Source organism: Pinus tabuliformis, chromosome 4_2, assembly GCF_031772625.1.
Source record: "Pinus tabuliformis cultivar Carrire ecotype Pingquan chromosome 4_2, CPIR1, whole genome shotgun sequence".
Taxonomy (NCBI): Eukaryota; Viridiplantae; Streptophyta; class Pinopsida; order Pinales; family Pinaceae; genus Pinus; species Pinus tabuliformis.
This window is the reverse complement of record NC_142304.1, coordinates 993,750,394-993,772,129: the sequence shown is the minus strand read 5'-3', so window position 1 is coordinate 993,772,129 and position 21,736 is coordinate 993,750,394.

The window sequence follows — 21,736 nt, the reverse complement described above, 5'->3', positions numbered from 1 at the left end:
CAACCGTGTCGTCATAAAGTTATGTGTGGCACCCGTGTCCACCAGAGCTTGAATGGTCTTGCCATGAACCATCAAGTCCACGAAACCCAGACTATTCATCCATGATTTCTCCATAACCTTATTAGCTTCACTTGTCATGAGCAACCCTGCTCTATCAGGCTTCACCATATCACCTTCGTCAGCAGCTTCAACACCCCGTGAACCTACTCTGATACCAACTGTCACGCCCCCAATTCTTTTTTCGTTTAATTGAGCGGGTGCAGCACCACCTAAGTTATTAAGATGTTCCATTGTTAATAAAATTTACGAACTACGCCTTAACAATTCATAACAATCATGAATTCGTATTATTAAAGTGCGGAAACCATTAACAATATACAATAATAAATCAACTCAACAATATAATAATAAACTCTTTTATTATATTTGCAAAGTTACAAAACCGGGAGGGCGCCCGCCCGTGCAGGAGCGCACGGCAGTCTTGCCAAAACTCCACCGAATATAATTTACAACATATAATATGTACACCCTTCGTGTCGTCGGGCGGGCGGGCGTGCCCGTGCATGAACCCACCGCCAACACACAACAAGAGGTAAAAACCAAGAGCGCATCAACTCGGTGTTGGGCGTGCGGGCTCACCGTGCACGACCCTTGCCCACGCCACAACCAGGTCTAATGCGATAATAGTGTGGGCGCCCGTGCACACCACTGAAAACCACAACTCAACCTTCAACTCGCCCTTCGCCTGGCTTGGCGGGCTCATCCACCGAACTGCAGTAAGTTGCGCCCTTCTCCAAGTGCGCACTACTCTTGTGCGATATGAGAGCAATGTGAGATGATGTCAAATGAACGGCAGGTCGCCCTAAGTATATACGCCTCCTAACTGTGCGTAGTCTCCTGGCCGATGCTACATAATACAACGCTGAACACTCCCTTGCCTTTGTTTCACAAGTCGGCTTGGTTATGTTCATCGCTCAACCTTCCATCGCATATAAACATACTTTGCATGCCCATAACTTGTATTATTCTGCACGCCTCTATGCGATGGGCATGACCAACACCTAGTCATTTCTGCGAGTTGGAGGAGCGCGCGCCCGGGCATGACCTCAGGGCGTTACAGCGCCCCTCGTGCAGGCGCCACCCGGGCCGCCCGCGCCCTCACCCAGCAGGCAGGGCGATTGCGGGAATCGCCCTGCCTGCCTGGCGAGGGCGCGGGTGGCGCCTGCACGAGGGCGCCCCCCCTCGTGCAGGCGCCACCCGGGCCTCCCGTGCCCTCGCCCGACAGGCAGGGCGATTCTCGGAATCGCCCTGCCTGCCGGACGATGGCGCGGGCAGCGCGGGTGGCGCCTGCACGAGGGTGGGCGCCCTCGTGCAGGCGCCACCCCGGCCGCCCTCGCCCTCGCCCGGCAGGCAGGGCGATTCCAAGAATCGCCCTGCCTGCTGGGCAAGGGCGCGGGTGGCCCGGGTGGCGCCTGCACGAGGGGGGGCGCCCTTGTGCAGGCGCCACCCGGGCCACCCGCGCCCTCGCCAGGCAGGCAGGGCGATTCCCGCAATCGCCCTTCCTACCGGGCGAGAGCGCGGGCGGCCTGGGTGGCACCTGCACGAGGGCGCCCAACCTCGTGCAGGCGCCACCCGGGCCGCCCGCGCCCTCGCCCAGCAGGCAGGGCGATTCCGGGAATAGCCCTGCCTGCCGGGCGAGGGCGCGGGTGGCCCAGGTGGCGCCTGCACGAGGGCGCCCAACCTCGTGCAGGTGCCACCCGGGCCCCCCATGCCCTTGCCTGCCGGGCGAGGGCGCAGGCGGCCCGGGTGGCGCCTGCACGAGGGCGCCCCCCCTCGTGCAGGCGCCACCCGGGCCGCCCGCGCCCTCACCCGGTAGGCAGGGCGATTCCGGGAATCGCCCTGCCTGCCGGGCGAGGGCGGGGGCGACCCAGGTGGCGCCTGCAAGAGTGCGCCACCCCTCGTGCAGGCGCCACTTGGGCCGCCCGCGCCCTCGCCCGGTAGGCAGGGCGATTCCGGGAATCGCCCTGCCTGCTGGGCGAGGGCGCGGGCAGCCCGGGAGGCGCCTGCACGAGGCCGCCCCCCCTCGTCCAGGCGCCACCCGGGACGCCCGCGCCCTCGCCCGGCAGGCAGGGCGATTCCCAGAATCGCCCTGCCTATTGGACGAGGGCGCGGGCGGCCCGGGTGGCGCCTGCACGAGGGCGCCCCCTTCTTGCAGGCGCCACCCGGGCCGCCCGCGCCCTCGCCCGGCAGGCAGGTTGATTCCGGGAATCGCCCTCCCTGCCGAGCGAGGGCACGAGCGGCCCGGGTGGCGCCTGCACGAGGGTGCCTGTAAGGCCCTCGCGACTCGGGCAGGCGCGCGACGGATGGGCGCTCCGTGCACGACGGGCGGGCGCTCCATGCACGACGAGCGGGCGAGCTTACGACGGACCTCCGACACTTATGCGACTCGGGCAGGCGTACACGACGAGCGAACAGGCACGCGGTGGGTGAATACTCCTTTGGTGCGACGAGCGGACAAACATGCGACAGCGGGCGCTCTTGTGCGACGATGGACCGAGCCAATATTGCGACGATAATATGCGACATTTCAGAGTGACGAAAGGAAACACTTAAAATAAAACTAAGTGTTGAACCTTTATTCATATGCGATGGATTATGGAGTGAAGCCGACGTGTTAAAGTGTATTCGTGGGCATTTGGTGATGAGTTATGGGGTCGGCCTTAAGGCTGGACACCCTCTCATAAACCCACGATGAGACATGTATAAACATGAGAGCTTGGAGCTCATTCGATCAAGGAATCAACTCGCACTTCTCTGGGGTATTAGGACAGGGGTAAAACAAGTGTGCAGAAAGAGAAGTGTGCATATCTCATGCGCTTCTCTTGTGAAAAGCGTGGATTTTACCGGAGGTCGATTCTAAGGTGTTCAAGGTGCGGTTTGATTGCAGATTTGTGCCGGGCTTGAGGTAGTGTTGTGGGTGGTCTGAGTGGACATCTTCTACCGTGCAAGAGTGCACAAATGTTGTAAAAGCTGTCTATGCCTATATTGTAAATTATTCTAAGTGTTGGCTTGAATTCTGTCAAGCACACTTGTATGATGTATTATTGAAGATTATCATAATATATTGTTATCGGGCAGACTTGTTCGGGAGTTGCCCCTCCCTTTATACTTGTGTGCAATTGTTATTGTCTTGGTTAATTGCATATTGGATAATGAATGAGTATGGGCTTCATTAAGTATAAAGGCTAATGCATTTTACTTGGTTGCAAAACACAAACTAAGTATGATAATGTGAAGTAGGCGTAGTCCATGTGCACGAGTATTGTTAAAAAGAAAGTGCACGGTGGTGCCGCACCTCACCGGGCACGGTTGGAAGACTACCATAGACCTGGGGGCGTGACAGTTGGTATCAGAGCAAGGTTTGCTCGTGAAGATTTGACGGTTGATACTTGAGCAGGGTTGCTCGTGACAGTGGAAGCAGGTACTTGCAAAGTGAAGGAAGTCATTTCACATGAAGTGAAACAAGGACTGGTTCATGGTCGCAGGGAACTTGGTGAAGCTGGTAAAGGTTGGGAACGGGCGTCGTAGAGTTGGGTAGGCGGTACTGCGTGCTGGTCATACGATTTGGGCACTTGTCAGATGGGCAAGTGGGACTGCGTGTGGACAGATATACACGGTTTGGGCGTCTGTGGACCAAATGAAGTATGAACTGGGGAAGACGAAGGACAAGGCACGGCAAGTTTGGGAGAAGGTGAAGGGAAGCTCTTGCTTACCTTATACAGGTTGAAGAGGTTGGGAAAAGAGAATCCCCGAATCCGAGATAAACTTGAAGTCTTGGAGAAAAACATTGAAGGAGAGCTTCTTCAACTCGGTTGGACAATAGGGCAAGGTGAAGTTGCAGATTGTGCAACCCAGGAAGAGGAAGCCATGGTAGAAGAAGATGCTACAGACTTGACTATGATGGAGGTCATACTTGAGAATGATCAAGTTGGACTAAGATCGTACAGTTTGTGGGCATGGACAGATAAAGATACTCACATGGGAGAACCTCATGATGATGAAGACATGATGGAGGATGAACTTGAAGCTGTTCAAGTTGAACCAAGATCATGCAGTTTGTCAGCATGGAGGGATGAGGACACTCGTATGGAAGAACACCATGATGATGAAGACATGATGGAGGGAGAACTTGAAGCTGATCAAGTTGGACCAGGATCGTGCAGTTTGTCAACATGGATGGATGGAGTCACTCACATAGAGGAGACTCACGATGATGAACAAGGATTGTTGATGGTTGCTGGACTTGTTAGGGCTACTTGTGACTTCATGATAGAAGATACAAAGGCCCTTGACAAGGGTGGAAGTTGATGATCATTCTGGATGATTGGGTCATGCTTTAGCCACATGGCTAAGTGCCCAGCATGACTCATGGACAGATTGAAGGGCACACTCTTGGGTGGACTTCTCATGGCCGAGACCAAGAGATGATCTTGGTGGACTCCTTGGTGGAGGAGCTATGATGGAAGGGGCTCATGATATGATGACATGAGATTGTTGTGACTTTTAGGAACTTCATACATGGTGGACTTAGAGGATTTGATACATTGAGGAGCTGAGGTCAGGTGACTTTGATGCAGTATGGGATGCATACTTTCAAAGTGCATGTATGGGCATGGCTTGGAAGAGTGACTTGATGTGGAGGATCGATATGAGACACTTTGGAGTGATGAAGTTACGATGATGATGATGCCTTGGTGGCTGCACTTGGGCATGGGTTGAGCCGAGACTCAACTACTTTACACACATGATGATGTTGGGATAGATGTGACTGATCACGTGTAGCACATTGACACCAAACATCATGGACAGCATGTTGCAGATGAGGTGGATGGAGTTCCATGGACCTGAGCATGGATTATAGATTCTTGATGAGTCGAGGATGTGGCAGGATGTTTTGAGAAACAACTGATGGTGGCATGGGGATGTTCACTCTCATGGTTTGAGCGTGGCAGTTGGACTGGCCATCCGACTAGTTCAAGACATGAGGGCTAGCAGTGGGCAGAGATGTGTTAACATTATGTTGGAGTATCATGACATGAGTTCACATGATGATCATTGAGATGACTATTGATATATTGTGGAGATGAGTTGTTGACACATGGTTGAGATGTGTTAGCACTTGTTGACATATCATGGGCAGTTTTGCACATGGAGATGATGACATGATGGAGATGGAGCTTTATATATGTTGCAGTGATGTTTGCCTTATATGGAAGAGTCTACATCATGGTTGATGATGATCTTGGTGGAGAGCTACCAAGATGGTATGTTGTCGAGGACGACAACGATTTCAGGTGGAGGAGGATGTAAGGCCCTCGCGACTTGGGCAGGCGCGCGACGGATGGGCGCTCCGTGCACGATGGGCGGGCACTCCGTGCACGACAAGCGGGCGAGCTTACCTCCGACACTTATGCGACTCGGGCAGGCGTACACGACGAGTGAACAGGCGCGCGGTGGGCGAGCGCTCCTTTGGTGCGACGAGCGGACAAACGTGCGACGGCGGGCGCTCTTGTGCGACGATGGACCGAGCCAATATTGCGACGATAATATGCGACATTTCAGAGTGACGAAAGGAAACACTTAAAATAAAACTAAGTGTTGAACATTTATTCATATGCGATGGATTATGGAGTGAAGCCGACGTGTTAAAGTGTATTCGTGGGCGTTTGGTGATGAGTTATGGGGTCGGCCTTAAGGCTGGACACCCTCCCATAAACCCACGATGAGACATGTATAAACATGAGAGCTTGGAGCTCATTCGATCAAGGAATCAACTCGCACTTCTCTTGGGTATTAGGACAGGGGTAAAACAAGTGCGCAGAAAGAGAAGTGCGCATATCTCATGCGCTTCTCTTGTGAAAGGCGCAGATTTTACCGGAGGTCGATTCTAAGGTGTTCAAGGTGCGGTTTGGTTGCAGATTTGTGCCGGGCTTGAGGTAGTGTTGTGGGTGGTCCGGGTGGACATCTTTCTACCGTGCAAGAGTGCACAAATGTTGTAAAGGCTGTCTATGCCTATATTGTAAATTATTCTAAGTGTTGGCTTGAATTCTGTCAAGCACACTTGTATGATGTATTATTGAAGATTATCATAATATATTGTTATCGGGCAGACTTGTTCGAGAGTTTCCCCTCCCTTTATACTTGTGTGCAATTGTTATTCTCTTAGTTAATTGCATATTGGATAATGAATGAGTATGGGCTTCATTAAGTATAAAGGCTAATGCATTTTACTTGGTTGCGAAACACAAACTAAGTATGATAATGTGAAGTAGGCGTAGTCCATGTGCATGAGTATTGTTAAAAAGAAAGTGCACGGTGGTGCCGCACCTCGCCGGGCACGGTTGGAAGACTACCGTAGACCTGGGGGCGTGACAGCGCCCCTCGTGCAGGCGCCACCCGGGCCGCCCGCGCCCTCGCTCGGCAGGCAGGGCGATTTCGGGAATCGCCCTGCCTATCAGGCGAGGGCGCGGGCGGCCCAGGTGGCGCCTGCACGAGGGCGCCCAACCTCGTGCAGGCACCACCCGAGCAACTCAGACTTATCCTCCCAAAAATTGCACATATTTGTCCTCCAGCCGATCCAAACCCCATGGACAGTCAATGTCAATCCTGATTTCCCATCACCATCTCCCACTGATTGTTGTGTAGTTTTCACCAATAGTCCCCAGAGCCTCCATCCCAGATCGAAGCTTGCCTTGCGAAGCTTGATAACATTGTTTTCTCTCCCGGTCACCTACATTTGAAATGATCATGGATCATGGTAGACTAGGACATATATGGATTTGATGTCATCTCATCATGAGTGGATGCATATACAGGTACAGAAACAAACATGGTGCGATGACAGATGGGATGAAAAAAGTGAGTACATGCAGAAGGAAATGTTCGCGAATGGACAAACATATGATGCATGCAAAGATATGTGCTCGTGAACAGATGATCAAGCAAAGACGTGTTCATGGAAGGATGAACGGACATGGGAAGATGTGTTCGCGGACGGATGAACGAAAGAACATGCACTTTTCATGAACAGACGAACCTGTCAAGCATGCCAACATACAAGCGAGGAACAAATTGCAAATGCAACATCAAGCAAACCCAACGACCATCAAAGACTCGTGCACCTTTCCATGCAAAGGTGAATATGTGACACACTATGAGGACATCCATCACCCAGCAACACTACAACTCAACATGCACACCAGCAATAGCACGAATGTACCAGCACTCTCATGTCAAGTCTTGTCATCAGTCATGTTGTCCACATCTCTTTTCTGGGCCATACTGTCAATTAATGTAATGTAATTTGGAATTCCAAGAGATCCACTTGTCATATGAACAGTCATGTAAAGCTGAAAGGTCATGGAAGTCAAACAATCACGAGGGAAGTCAGACAACCACAAGGTTCAGTTTCACCCTTGGCTATAAATACTGCCTCATTTGTAGATGCAAAGGACTTTTCACCTTAGTTCCTCCCACAAAGCCTTGGGATTTTGTAATCTTTTCTTTGAGGAGTAAGTAGTGGCTCCAATGCCCCACCCATGGGCTTATTGACATATGGTGTATCAATGTATCTTGGAACTTTCGCTTAATTCAAAAGCCTGCTAACAGGCCAACACGTTTTCACACATGTGTTGTAGTTGTTTTTAAGATTCGTCTTGAACACTTGTAATGCATATTTATTTAACCTGTGTTTTAACACCTGGATTCATTCAACTATTCTACTACATATATAGTGTTGCATATGTTGTTAATTCTTTCCTTCCCATGTTAGTCACCTCCCGTACATGAGACATAACCTTTCACGTAAACTTTCTATAACGACCGTCACACTCATGTGGATTTCCCTCTTGGTGTTGCACATGCTATATTCCCTTGTGTGTTGTGACTGTCACATCCATGTGGATTCTTCCTCCAGAACTTGAGCACGTCCTATTTTGTTGAGTATTCTTAACAGAGTTGGGTTTCCTCCCATTCGACTTGGGACTCACTCTTACCCTTCCTCTCTCTCGTGAAACAACCTTGACACAAGTAACACTATCAATCAACAGGCACGCGAACCTCACTACTCGAAGACAAAGCATACCGCTCTCTTGTGCTGACAAGCAAGAGCTAATGCAAACATTTAAGATAATGGAAACTGATCCATCATATCGGATGGGACTCCCACACCAAACAGTGTGAGATCTGCTGGCTTAGGGGCTCCTGATCTAGGTTCAGAGTTAATTTCGCCAACCAACAAAACCCTACATTGCTGGCCCTTTCGGCAACAACCCGCATAGCGTAGGCTGTAGTCTCACCCAAAGTAGTATTGGGCGATGCAAGAACCAAGTTTCTCCATCTAAAGACTAGTGTGATGTCTTTTAGTACCTTATATTTTCTTTTGCGCAGATCGATATACTTCTAGGGCTCTTTACTGTAACTAAGCTAAAGCTACCTCCATACCTTCGCGAAGGTATACAATCAATCCTTGCAGACCATAAATAGTCAATTTACCTACATTCTCACATCAACAAGAAACCCTAGATCGTATTTCTCATAGATCTGCTTTATTAATCAGAAAACATAAGAGAAAGCTCCTAAATTCATGGAAGTGGATAACCATTCATTTCATATATTATTAATACAAATTCAGTGAATTCGCACAACATTCATTCAATAATTTAGAAAACATAGCATTAATCGACAACATGTAACATAGACAGTTTCAGTGGAAATACTCAGTAATTCTTCGAAAAGCTATCTTTATTGATCTTCAATTTACCGATTATAGAATATTCTACCCTGCGCACACAGCTGTAGGGGTTCGCACACTTAGCTATAGAACCTACCCAGGCCTCTTGCACACTCAGTGCAGAGGCAAGAGAATTCCCTTCTCTACCTAAGTGCAGAAAACAAATCCTTCCTACCTATTGAAGGCTCAAAAATCATTGCCTCAACAAGGGGGATAACCACCCGTTCCAGACCTTGGGACAACTCCCTTTCCGTTTGGAATAGTGGCTCCAACTAGGGATGATGGGACCAGTTTCTAAATCTATTTTTATGCTTGTGCTAACGGGGTGATGTTTTGATATTTTTGGAGTAATACCTAGCCACAAACTAATCTAATTTAACTAATAATCATGTGCAGTTTGTGCTAATCAAAAATATTTGTCTACTATAACTATCTCGGGAGTAACATGATATATGCGATCTAAAATGATGTCTGAAAGCAATTGATAATAAAGATCATTCAAATACGATAAGAAGTGAACCCATTTAACAATGATCGGTTCGTATAAAAAGTTAGTCGAAACGATATGAGAGATATATCGCATAAAAATCATTCATGTAATTAGCATAAACTATAAATCATCTTCATCATAAGATAGTGTAATAATGACAATCAAATATTCAAACTTTCATAGATAAATAACTTGAATATAATGGATTGCTTGACGCATAAGTAAATAAAATTGAGAGATAAAAGTACCATTTATAATACGTTCTACTCATGTGCTCCAGCAATATTGATCTACTTTCAAATCATCCAACATCATCTAAGAGTACAAAAGTACAATTTCAGTAGAAGATGTCAAATTCAAGTAGAAAATAAATCCTGTTCCATTAATTTCACCAGAACTTCCTCAAAGGGACAGAAGTGCATGTTCTGAAGAATGTTTCTAATAAAATTTCTGGACCACTCTCTAAATGCATGAGAGGGGTTTAAATACTAACTTATGAAACTAAAAATAGATTATTACAAAAAAATTTGAGAAGGTTTAAATGAGCTGCCTCAATTTAAGAAAAATAAAACAAAAATAGAAATGTGCATAATGACTAATCCTGCATTCAATCTTTCAGATCGCAAATATCTAGCATGGTCTTGAGGAGTGTAGGTTGGCCAACTTCGGCTTTCAGTTTTCCTGTAAACATGGCATTGATGAGCACTGGAACTATTTTCTCGGTAGAAACAATTAGGCATTTCAGTGTCATACACTGGCTGTGTGGTTTTACCAAATATTTCCAATGGGTTGTTTTCAGTATATGGTGATGCCCTTTGGACTAAAGAACATGCCGACGATATTCTCCCGCGGTGTGGTAGCTACATTCAAAGAGTTTATACACAAGTTCTTAGAGGTATATCTTGATGATTGGACCATATTTGGGCTAGTTAAGAAACATACCGCAAGCTTACGGTTAATGCTAGATACTTGTTGACGACACCAGATTGTGCTTAATCTAAAGAAGTGTACTTTCCTCATCCCCTTCAGGAACCTGCTTGGCCATGTGGTTTGTAAGAAAGGTCTGATGGTGGATCTGGTGAAGATTACTGTCATACTCAATTTGCAAGCACCGCAAAGTGTCAAACAACTGCGCGCCACAGTGGGACACATTGCTTACTATCGGAAGTTCATAAAAAGCTACGCGCAGATCACGACACCAATGGAATAGTTGCTGAAGAAGGATGCTACGTATTTCTGGAATGAGGAATGCAACAAAAGTCTGGAAACGCTTAAGGAAAAGATGGCATCAGCCCCTATATTGGTCTTTCCAAAATGTGACATTGAATTTCATGTGTACATTGACGCGTCATGTATCGCATTGGGCGTGATACTCACTCAAGGAGTGGAGGGAACCGATCATCCAATCGCATTCGCAAGTGGACAATTGTCAAAATTTGAGAAGAACTACTCCACTACTGAGCGAGAAGGATTGGCGATGGTACACACACTCCAGAAATACCGCCACTATCTACTCAGAGGACACTTTAAGATGTATACTGACCACTCAGCGCTAAAATACTTAGTGAATAAGCCTATGTTGGGGGGGCGCATTTGTAGGTGGCTGCTATTATTCCAAGAGTATGACTTTGAAGTCATCGTAAAGCCTAGACATCTGAACGCAAGCCTAGACCACCTATCTCAAATTGAGAACAGCGAAGAGCCCACAAACTTGGAGGAAGGATTACCGGATGCACAACTGTATGCAGTGCGCATCGTGGATGGCCATTTTGAGTACATAATCCACTTCTTAACCACAGGAACCGCACCGCAGGGATATTCCATTCAGTAGAAGAAAGAATTGGTAATACGTGCAACAAACGTTACTGTTATTGCAGGACACCTCTACAAGATGGGTAACGATGAAATATTATGCAGATATGTACCTGAATTCAAGCGAGGATAGATCCTGGCCAAAGCACATGGAGGGGTTGCTGGAGGACATTATGCGGGTCATGCGACAACACAGAAGATTCTTCGTGTAGGACTATGGTGGCCAACTCTACATCAAGACTCGAAATCATACTGTTGGGCTTACGACATATGTCAATGGACTAGGAAACCATTGCGAAGGGACGAAATGCCGCTCAATCCACAGATGATGCTGCAACCATTCAAGAAGTGGGCAATCGACTTCGTGGGACCTATTGCACCTCAATGGAAGATGGGTGCACACTATATCATCACCACGATAGTATATTTGACCCTATGGGAAGAAGCACATCCCGTTAAGGACTACATGGCTGCTACAACGGCAAAATTGTTGTTCAAGAACATGTTGACACAGTTTGGATGTCCCAAAATTCTAATGAGTGACCAGGCAATGCACTTTCTGAATGAAACAATCAGCGCACTCACTGAGGAATTTCAGATATATCATCAATAGAGTAAGACATATCATCCGCAAGTGAATGGGACTGTCAAAGCATTCAACAAAATTTTGGAGACTATGTTGACTAAGGTCTGTAACGCGTAGCAAAACGACTGGGACTTGTGCATCCCAACTGTGCTATGGGCTTACCAAACCACGTGCAAGAATTTGATGGGCCAGACACCTTTCCAATTAGCGTATGGTAAGGAAGCCGTTAGGCCCATGGAATATATTGTACCCAGTTTGCGAATTGCGGCAATAATAGGCATGGCCAACCACGAGGCTTCGGAGGAATGGCTCACACAACTAGAGGAACTTGAGGAGAAATGGTTTTTGGACGGATTCCATCAGCGAGTACAAAAACAGCGAGAGAAAGCTTGGCATGATCGCCATATCAAGGTGTTCACTTTCAAGGAGAATGATCTAGTATTACTGTATGATAAGAAGTTCGAGAAATTCCCTAGCAAGCTCCGAATGCATTGGTTGGGTCCCTATGTAGTCAAAGAAGTTACAGATGGAGGCGCGGTCTAGCTTACTAAGCACAATGGAGACCCCTTCCCGAGACGAGTAAATGGAAGTTGCCTGAAGCTCTACATGGGTGGTTTGACCACCTGACTAACCAACTGAAGGACAGTCTCACCACTCCAGCCAGTTGAAAGAGAGCACAGGACGATAAAGTAGTCTTGGGGGAAGCTGCGCGACCATAGGGGTGCACATGGATATGGTTTGTCACAAGGGCCGCGGTTGCGTAGAAAGGGATGCACTGCTGCATTGAAAAGTAGAGAGGTGACCGTTTTTGTCACTATTCCTGACAAGATGTCTAAGTTACGGCAAAAGGGAGCTGGCGACGAGAAATTAAGAGACAAGATATGAACCGGATCTAGAACAATCTGTTGTAGGCTTAACATGAGAACACCGGAAAAGGCGGAAGCCAACGAATTTGAATTTCGAAACACTTATAAATCATAGGGAGGCCTTCACTTAACAAGTTGTGCTTCTGAGAACCTTAAGTTATTGTGCTTTCCCTCTGCTATGGAACTCTTCATTATTTACACTCAAAGAGTAAGGCCGAGAGTTGTGATATGGCCAAAGATGTCAGGCTTTCTGAAGAATAGGATGTGGATAGCTACAGGCACCGAGCAGAGTTCAGCATCGACGAGAGGGGATGTGCCGGAAGTTTATAGACACGAAGCAGAACTGGTCCGGATGTTGTCGCCTTACCCATGGGCTGGTCGGTGAACCATAAAGGATAAAGGACAAGCTGTGAATACGGAGCCAATTGGTGGAATTGCAGTTAACAAGTCATCTCTGGTGTATCTTGAAGATTTGGATCTCGTGGACAGTAGCAATGGTCTTGCAAAATTGCAACACAAGCTACAGTAGACAGTGTGAAGAGAAGATACGAACTTAGAAATTGGTTGTGTTGGTACAAGGTGGTCCTATATGTGACACCCCAGCTAGAGCTAAAATCCTATGAGGGGGTGTTCTATGTTAACTGAGTAGAGTAGAATGAGCATTATCGGTTGCGAGAATTGGTAGAACCCATGAAGCAAGAGCTGGAAGCAGCATTGTAGAAGACGAAGAAGGAGCAGCAGAACAAAGGACGTCACTCACAGAGAGGTGAACCATAGAGCCTAGGCAGTGCGTCTCACCACACCAACGAGTGACTCGGGACGAGTCATGATGATTATGTTGGGGGCTTGTTGGGTAGCGAAGGTCCCGCGTAACAGTTTTCGGGTGTAGAGCCTATAAATTAGGATAAAAATATTGTAAAAAATCCAAAATATGCGGAGCACGAAATGTAATAGATCGAGTCAAAGGGTTGTCTGCCCAAGAAATAATATAGAATAATAGGAAGTAAGTCGGCTTGCCCATGGTTCACGGACCATGGGAATCTATAAATAGAGCGAGGCTCTATGGGTAGAAAGTCAACTTTTGATATGTACTTTTGGATCTGAATTGTAATGGGCTTTCGAGGAGGGAAGTATTGAAGCGTATGTAAGTCTGAGTCAAGGGTGTTGGTAAGTATATAGAGGCTCTGCAGTTGTGTGTGCAAAGGCCTAGTAGAGTCCAGAGCTGTGTGCGCGAACCCCTGCAGCTGAGTGCGTAGGGTGGATCTGGATATATTAGCGAGAGAAGGGAATAAAGATAAGTTGTGTTATCACTCAGGTTGTCCCTTGGCTCCTTAAGGGATACGGCCGAGGTAACCACAAACCAATCTTTGGGCTGCAGGTCCTAGCCTACCTGTAGTTAGAGAGGGCTCTCTCTTTATGATTTAACTTTGTTTTAGGCTGATTTTAGGCTAGTTATGGTGTACATGGGTTTTGTTTTGATTTTGGTGGGAAGGATGATGTTTTCAAGTAGAGTTGGGATGCATAGTGTGAGAAGTTCAAACCATTGGGCATGGAGTCATGGATTAGGGCTTGCTGTTGCGTTTTCTTGGTCACAAGAGGAAAATAGAGCAGGATAGCTACACATAGAACGATATCAGGCTGGAATAAAGATGGAATGAAGGTCAGAGATGAAAGGCAACTAAGAATCTTTCATTAGCTAACAGAGAGGGAATGTGAATGACAGTTTCTCTAGGAGCAGTCAAGAATTCCTAAATAACAGTCATATGTGAAAGAAACAGGGTAAACATGATCATTTAAGTATGCATATTCATAACAATTTTTGGAGAAAACATATAGAAATAACAAGAACTGAACATAGGGTGCAGTCAAGAAAAACCTAAGCTATTCTTCTTTCTTGTTGTTTAGATGGTAACGTAATGGTGGCATAAACATATGTAAATAGTAAACAGAGGTAGGAAAACACTTATTGAACCATGTAGTAGCACAGGAATTCCACAGTCACTCTTTTGCCATTAATAACACAACAAACAGTCCTTCATCCAAAGCGTTCTAGCAGTCTTTGATTACAGAGCTCTCAAAAAATATAGCGCAAGTCTCGAATGAGGATTATCAACCAACCAACCCTTTAAAAAATGAATTAGGGTAGTTTATATAGAGAAAAATATCCAAAAATATCTATTACAGCAGACCTTAAACAGGTCTGAGGGAAATGAGTTTTTTAACCTAATCTTGTCCTGAAATTAATGCAAGAAAATATCTTTGAGCTGTGCTGGAGGCAGCTGTATCAAAATGAGTTAATATTTGTCCTTATGGCTTTGTGCTGTTCATTTAGCCATAACTGTGCTTTGGGATTTGATCCCTTGCTCTTGAGTGGCTTTGATGTGCATTAACTGTGATATGAGAGCCTTAAATGGCTTCACCACTTTCTTTGACTTTGCTTGGGGGCCTTTAATGTTCACCTGATTTGATATTGACGACCTGATACTCTTTTTCGCTTCACTGATACTCTTCAATTTAATCTGGGCTTCATCTTTCCTCTGATACTCTTGAAACTGTCAAATCGCCCCTTTTCTGAACCTACATGAAGAAATCCTGTCAAATTGTGAATTTTCGAGCCTGCTGGTAGCTGAGCAATGAGAAGCCCTCCATTTTGATCAATTTTTCTTAGCGATGTGCTAATCGCGCATCAAAAACTGCCTCAGTTTTTCATTCCGGGTATCCTTCGTTGCGATTTTCGCCCTTCGCGCCTTTTTCGGTGATGATGTCAGCGGTGGGTCCCGGTACAGTAGGGTGACGTGGCAGGGTGACGTCAGTAGGGTGACATGGTAGTATGGCAGGGTGACGACATGGCACAGGACACGGTGGCGGGGTAGGGACGGAGGCAGATGCGGTGGCAGTGACACGTAGCAGTGGGGGTTGACGCAGAGGTGACGTAGCGCTGACGTGGTGCTGACGTCAGGGGCGGAGAGACAGAAGGCGGTTTGTGGTTTCATCGGACCGCCTTCTATACGAGAGCAGTAATTGTCAGAGGAGCTACGATGCAATCAAGGGCAGACACACGTCCTTCCGTACGACGGCAAAACCGGCGTGCCATCGGACGCTAACTGTCGAGTGACGGGGCGGCTCCGAAATGCACCTGGGCCATTGGATCTGGGCGGGCGGATCGGAGGGCTGACGGAGTGCGGAGCTGGCGGCAAGTTTATTTGCGGGGGCCCGCCCGAATATTAAATTAATATTTATATGGCAGGGGTTCAAAAAACTTTGGGTTTGTGGGTTTTTTGCATCGGAAGTGTTTAATGTTTATTCAAACATTTTAACACTAAACTTTAAACGATGAGCGCAAGAGGGTAAAAATGATGAAATGTTATGGGTAAAGTGGTGGGGAAAGAGGTTATTAACTTTAAGCAAATGTTAAGTTAATCCTAGGGTTAGGACATGGAAGGCTAATGCTAAGCCCCAAATGAACTCAGCATTTCCCCAAACTGATGTTATAGGGCTATAGTGCCAGGGGATGGGAATATGTAGATAGGGGAGCTATTTAGTGCTTTTAGTAAGGGGAAGGGGAAATAGATAGGGATTTACATAATAATGTTATAAGTTAATATGAATTTGTGAGGTGAAGTGTAGGGGGCTAAGTTTGTGAACTGAAACTTAGGCATAGGAAGTGAATGGACTGCGGAGAAATGATTTTTACACAAGAAATGTGGCTTTCTTTCACTGAAGAAAGTCAAAGCTTGACTTAGTATTTTACAAAAATGAAGTGATAACAGGACTGGTTGGGCAGATCCCAAGGTCCTCAAGGGGATGTTAGTGAGTGATTTGGGGAATAAGAAGAAGGGGGAGTTAGACATGCCTCGCTTGAGCTCCTCCAAATGAAAAAGTGCCTCATAATTGTGATCTGAATAGATATAACACTTGAAAACATGAAATGGATCACATAGCCTGATTCTGCAACCACAAAACTACTTACCCAGCCTACTTACCTAGCATTTTTCCTTCCTTTTGCATGGGTGCTCTTAGACTTGCAGACCCTGATTATCTTCTTTTCTTTTGACTGCCCTCCTATCTAAATGTACCCTTATATCTTCCAAGGGCCCAGATTAAGCAGTTGGGCTCCTTCATTTCTCTACCTGGCTACTGATCTGCCAAGCTTAAGCTATTTGGATAGATATTCATTCTCTATCTTCTAAAACAAGCAATTTAAACCTAGGGAAGCCAAGATTAAGCTGTTTGGCTTTCCCTTAACTGAGAAATCCTTCAAAAATGGAACTTTTGCAGCATGGAAAAGATGAACATTTTTGGCACTTCCACTGTCAATCATGAAATATGAAACCTATTGCAATAGGAGGCTAACAGTGGCTCCACTTGGGGATGGCTTTTCCTTGTGAAAAGTCAAGAACAGCAGGTCAGATTGCCTTGATCTTCAAATGTTGCTGTACTCTGAAAACTTCCCTTTGTTGGCTGCTTTATTGTATATATATGATAGCATGCTTGAAGAGCTTAGGGCCTTCACTTCGGGCTTCAACTGCAGCAAGCTACTGTCCACAACAGAAAAACTTGAAATCCTACCTACTTACTCTAATCAGCACCTTCTTTGCTATTAGGTGAAATGAAACAGCCAATGCAGCCACTTAAGTATTATGAACATCAGTGAGCTTTGCTGCTTGTGCTTGTTGGTACTTGAAATGGAGATCTTGCAATCTGATATAGCTTTGTTGACCATTGAGAAGATCAGGAAACTGCTGATCTCCTTTGTTGAATCTAAACGCTGTACAAAAGGGTCCTGCAACATATATACACAATTGCTGAGCTGAATTAAAGAGCTGTACAAAGGTTTAGGATGACTATCATGCCTTGGAATCTGGAAACCATCAACATTTTGATATTGAGGCACACAGCCCGCTAATGGAGAAGAGCACTGATTTATTTGATCACTCAGCCTGCCATCTAATGGATTGCACAAAACTTGGAGCGATACTTGCAACTCATTATAAACAGGTTCGAATGGGACTTGACTGATCTGCACTTGTTGTTCATCTTTTTCTTTAAATAACTCAGAAGACTGAAAACAAAGAGGCAGGAGGTCCACTTGGACCATTTGATCATAAGCAGCTGCTTCCGAGTCTCTCTCTTCAATCTGACATTCAATGGCTCTTTGGGGCTGCAAATCTAGAGGTGATGCATTATAAGCAAAGACTTGATTCTCCTCTAGATGGTCCGTATCAAAGCATGCTGACACTTGATTATTAATTGCATGATAATTCTCCCTAATAGACTGAAAAGATTCAAAACAAAAAGGTAAAGTTGCTTCGCTGGTTTCAATATTTTCTGCATTTTCCTCCTCCTCTTCATAGCTGAAATGAACAAGCTGATCACTGGGTTCAGGCTGCTGAACCTGAACACTGCTTTCTGCCAAAATAGGTTCTGATTCCTGTGCAAGGTTAATTTGGATTTGAGGCGCAAAATCTTCATCGTATTGATGATATTTGGGCAGACCACTGAAAGAAGAAAAGCAATTATATTCATACAATAGATTTGGAGATTCATCCATATATTGCTCAGAAACTGAAGCTTCATCTTCGAAAGTAGCTCTTCTCTCAGCTCTTGCTCTGTTTTGCTTGGCAATCATATTTGCCTCCACACTAACAGCTACATTCTGCATGTCTGCTAAGGTTTGAGGAGCTCTTTCCCTTAATTGATAATCCATGTCTGAATCAAATCCATCAGGGAATTTGTATAAAGCAAGATCAGGTGGAGGTCTAAGGTTTTATGGAATAGCATTCTAAACATTGTTGAACCTGGCACAATAGTCTAAGACAGCTTCTTGAGGGCCTCTTTTGATAGTGTCATACTCGGATAATATGTGCAGAGGGTCCTTCTTCTTCTCCCATCTGTTAAGAAATGTTTGGTAAAGGGCCTCTGGGTCAGCTATGGAATTTTCAGGAAGAGCTCTAAACCAAGGCCTTACATCTCCTGTTAAACTTTGGACAAAAATCTTCATTCTTACACTATCATCATCTATTTCATAACTCTCAAAATAGTCCTGCATTTTCTTGGTATGTTGCAGGGCTGTGCAAGAACGAGTACCATCAAAATATGTGATTTTGGTTTGATAATCTTGAGGCATAGCCCCTAGATTTGCAGGTAACTATAAAGGTGCATAACGATTCGCCATTTTTGCCGGGATAAATGGAACAACAAGAAGAAATAGAACAGTTGGAACAGCTGGGATGGAAGAGGGAATAATAGAAGGAAACTTAAAAATTTTCTCTTTCAGGTCCGTTCCTCCAGTGGAGTCTTGATTGAAAATGATGTGGAGTCGCTAGGTCGATGACTTAACTTTGAAGTGCTTGATCTCTGTCCACCATCAAAGATCAGAACTAAACATGAAAAAGCTCTGAAGAAAAGGAGCACTTTCTCCAGAAAACGAGATTTCCTCTTCGGAGCCAGCTTCCAAGTTGTTTCTTGGATTTTTCTGAATAAGTTCCCCAGCAGAGTCGCCAATGATGTTATCACTCAGGTTGTCCCTTGGCTCCTTAAGGGATACGGCCGAGGTAACCACAAACCAATCTTTGGGCTGCAGGTCCTAGCCTACCTGCAGTCAGAGAGGGCTCTCTCTTTATGATTTAACTTTGTTTTACGCTGATTTTAGGCTAGTTATGGTGTACATGGGTTTTGTTTTGATTTTGGTGGGAAGGATGATGTTTTCAAGCAGAGTTGGGATGCATAGTGTGAGAAGTTCAAACCATTGGGCATGGAGTCATGGATTAGGGCTTGCTGTTGGGTTTTCTTGGTGACAAGAGGAAAATAGAGCAGGATAGCTACACATAGAACAATATCGGGCTAGAATAAAGATGGAATGAAGGTTAGAGATGAAAGGCAACTAAGAATCTTTCATTAGCTAACAGAGAGGGAAGGTGAATGACAGTTTCTCTAGGAGCAGTCAAGAATTCCTAAATAACAGTCATATGTGAAAGAAACAGGGTAAACATGATCATTTAAGTATGCATATTCATAACCATTTCTGGAGAAAACATATAGAAATAACAAGAACTGAACATAGGGTGCAGTCAAGCAAAACCTAAGCTATTCTTCTTTCTTGCTATTTAGATGGTAATGTAATGGTGGAATATACATATGTAAATAGTAAACAGAGGTAGGAAAACACTTATTGAACCATGTAGTAGCACAGGAATTCCACAGTCACTCTTTGGCCATTAATAACACAACAGACAGTCCTTCATCCAAAGCGTTCCAGCAGTCTTTGATTACAGAGCTCTCAAAAATACAGCGCAAGTCTAGAATGAGGATTATCAACCAACCAACCCTTTAAACAATGAATTAGGGTGGTTTATATAGAGAAAAATATCCAAAAATATCTATTACAGCAGACCTTAAACAGGTGTGAGGGAAATGAGTTTTTTAACCTAATCTTGTCCTGAAATTAATGCAAGAAAATATCTTTGAGTTGTGCTAGAGGCAGTTGTATCAAAATGAGTTAATATCTGTCCTTATGGCTCTGTGCTATTCATTTAGCCATAACTGTGCTTTGGGATTTGATCCCCTGCTCTTGAGTGGCTTTGATGTGCATTAACTGTGATCTGAGAGCCTTAAATGGCTTCACCACTTTCTTTGACTTTGCTTGGGGGCCTTTAATGTTCACCTGATTTGATATTGCCGACCTGATACTCTTTGTTGCTTCACTGATACTCTTCAATTTAATCTGGGCTTCATCTTTCCTCTGATACTCTTGAAACTGTCAAATCGCCCCTTTTCTGAACCTACATGAAGAAATCCTGTCAAATTGCGAATTTTCGGGCCTGTTGGTAGCTGAGCAATGAGAAGCCCTCCATTTTGATCATTTTTTCTTAGCGATGCGCTAATCGTGCATCAAAAACTGCCTCAGTTTTTCATTCCGGGCATCCTTCGCTGCGATTTTTGCCCTTCGCGCCTTTTTCGGTGATGACGTCAGCATGACATCAGCGGTGGGTCCCGGTACGACAGGGTGACGTGGCAGGGTGACGTCAACAGGGTGACGTGGCAGTACGGCAGGGTGACGACGTGGCACAGGACATGGTGTCGGGGTAGGGACGGAGGCAGATGCGGTGGCAGTGACACGTAGCAGTGGGGGTAGACGCAAAGGTGACGTAGCGCTGACATGGTGTTGACGTCAGGGGCGGAGAGACAGAAGGCGGTTTGTGGTTTCATCGAACCGCCTTCTGTACGAGAGCGGTAATTGTCAGAGGAGATCCGATGCAATCAAGGGCAGACACGCATCCTTCCGTACGACGACAAAACCGCCGTGCCATAGGACGCTAACTGTCGAGTGACGGGGCGGCTCCGAAATGCACCTGGGCTGTTGGATCTGGGCGGGCGGATCGGAGGGCTAACGGAGTGCGGAGCTGGCGGCAGGTTTATGTGCGGGGGGCCGCCCGAATATTAAATTAATATTTATATGGCGGGGCTTCAAAAAACTTTGGGTTTGTGGGTTTTTTGCGCCGGAAGTGTTTAATGTTTATTCAAACATTTTAACACTAAACTTTAAACGATGAGCGCGAGAGGGTAAAAATGATGAAATGTTATGGGTAAAGGGGTGAGGAAAGAGGTTATTAACTTTAACCAAATGTTAAGTTAATCCCAGGGTTAGGACGCAGAAGGCTAATGCTAAGCCCCAAATGAACTCAACATTTCCCCAAACTAATGTTATAGGGCTATAGTGCCAGGGGATGGGAATATGTACATAGGGGAGCTATTTAGTGCTTTTAGTAAGGGGAAGGGGAAATAGATAGGGATTTACATAATAATGTTAGAAGTTAATATGAATTTGTGAGGTGAAGTGTAGGGGGCTAAGTTTGTGAACTGAAACTTAGGCATAGGAAGTGAATGGACTATGGAGAAATGATTTTTACACAAGAAATGTGGCTTTCTTTCACTGAAGAAAGTCAAAGCTTGACTTAGTATTTTACAAAAATGAAGTGATAACAGGACTGGTTGGGCAAATCCCAAGGTCCTCAAGGGGATTTTAGTGAGTGATTTGGGGAATAAGCAGAAGGGGGAGTTAGACATGCCTTGCTTGAGCTCCTCCAAATGAAAAAGTGCCTCATAATTGTGATCTGAATAGATATAACACTTGAAAACATGAAATGGATCACATAGCCTGATTCTGCAACCACAAAACTACTTACCCAGCC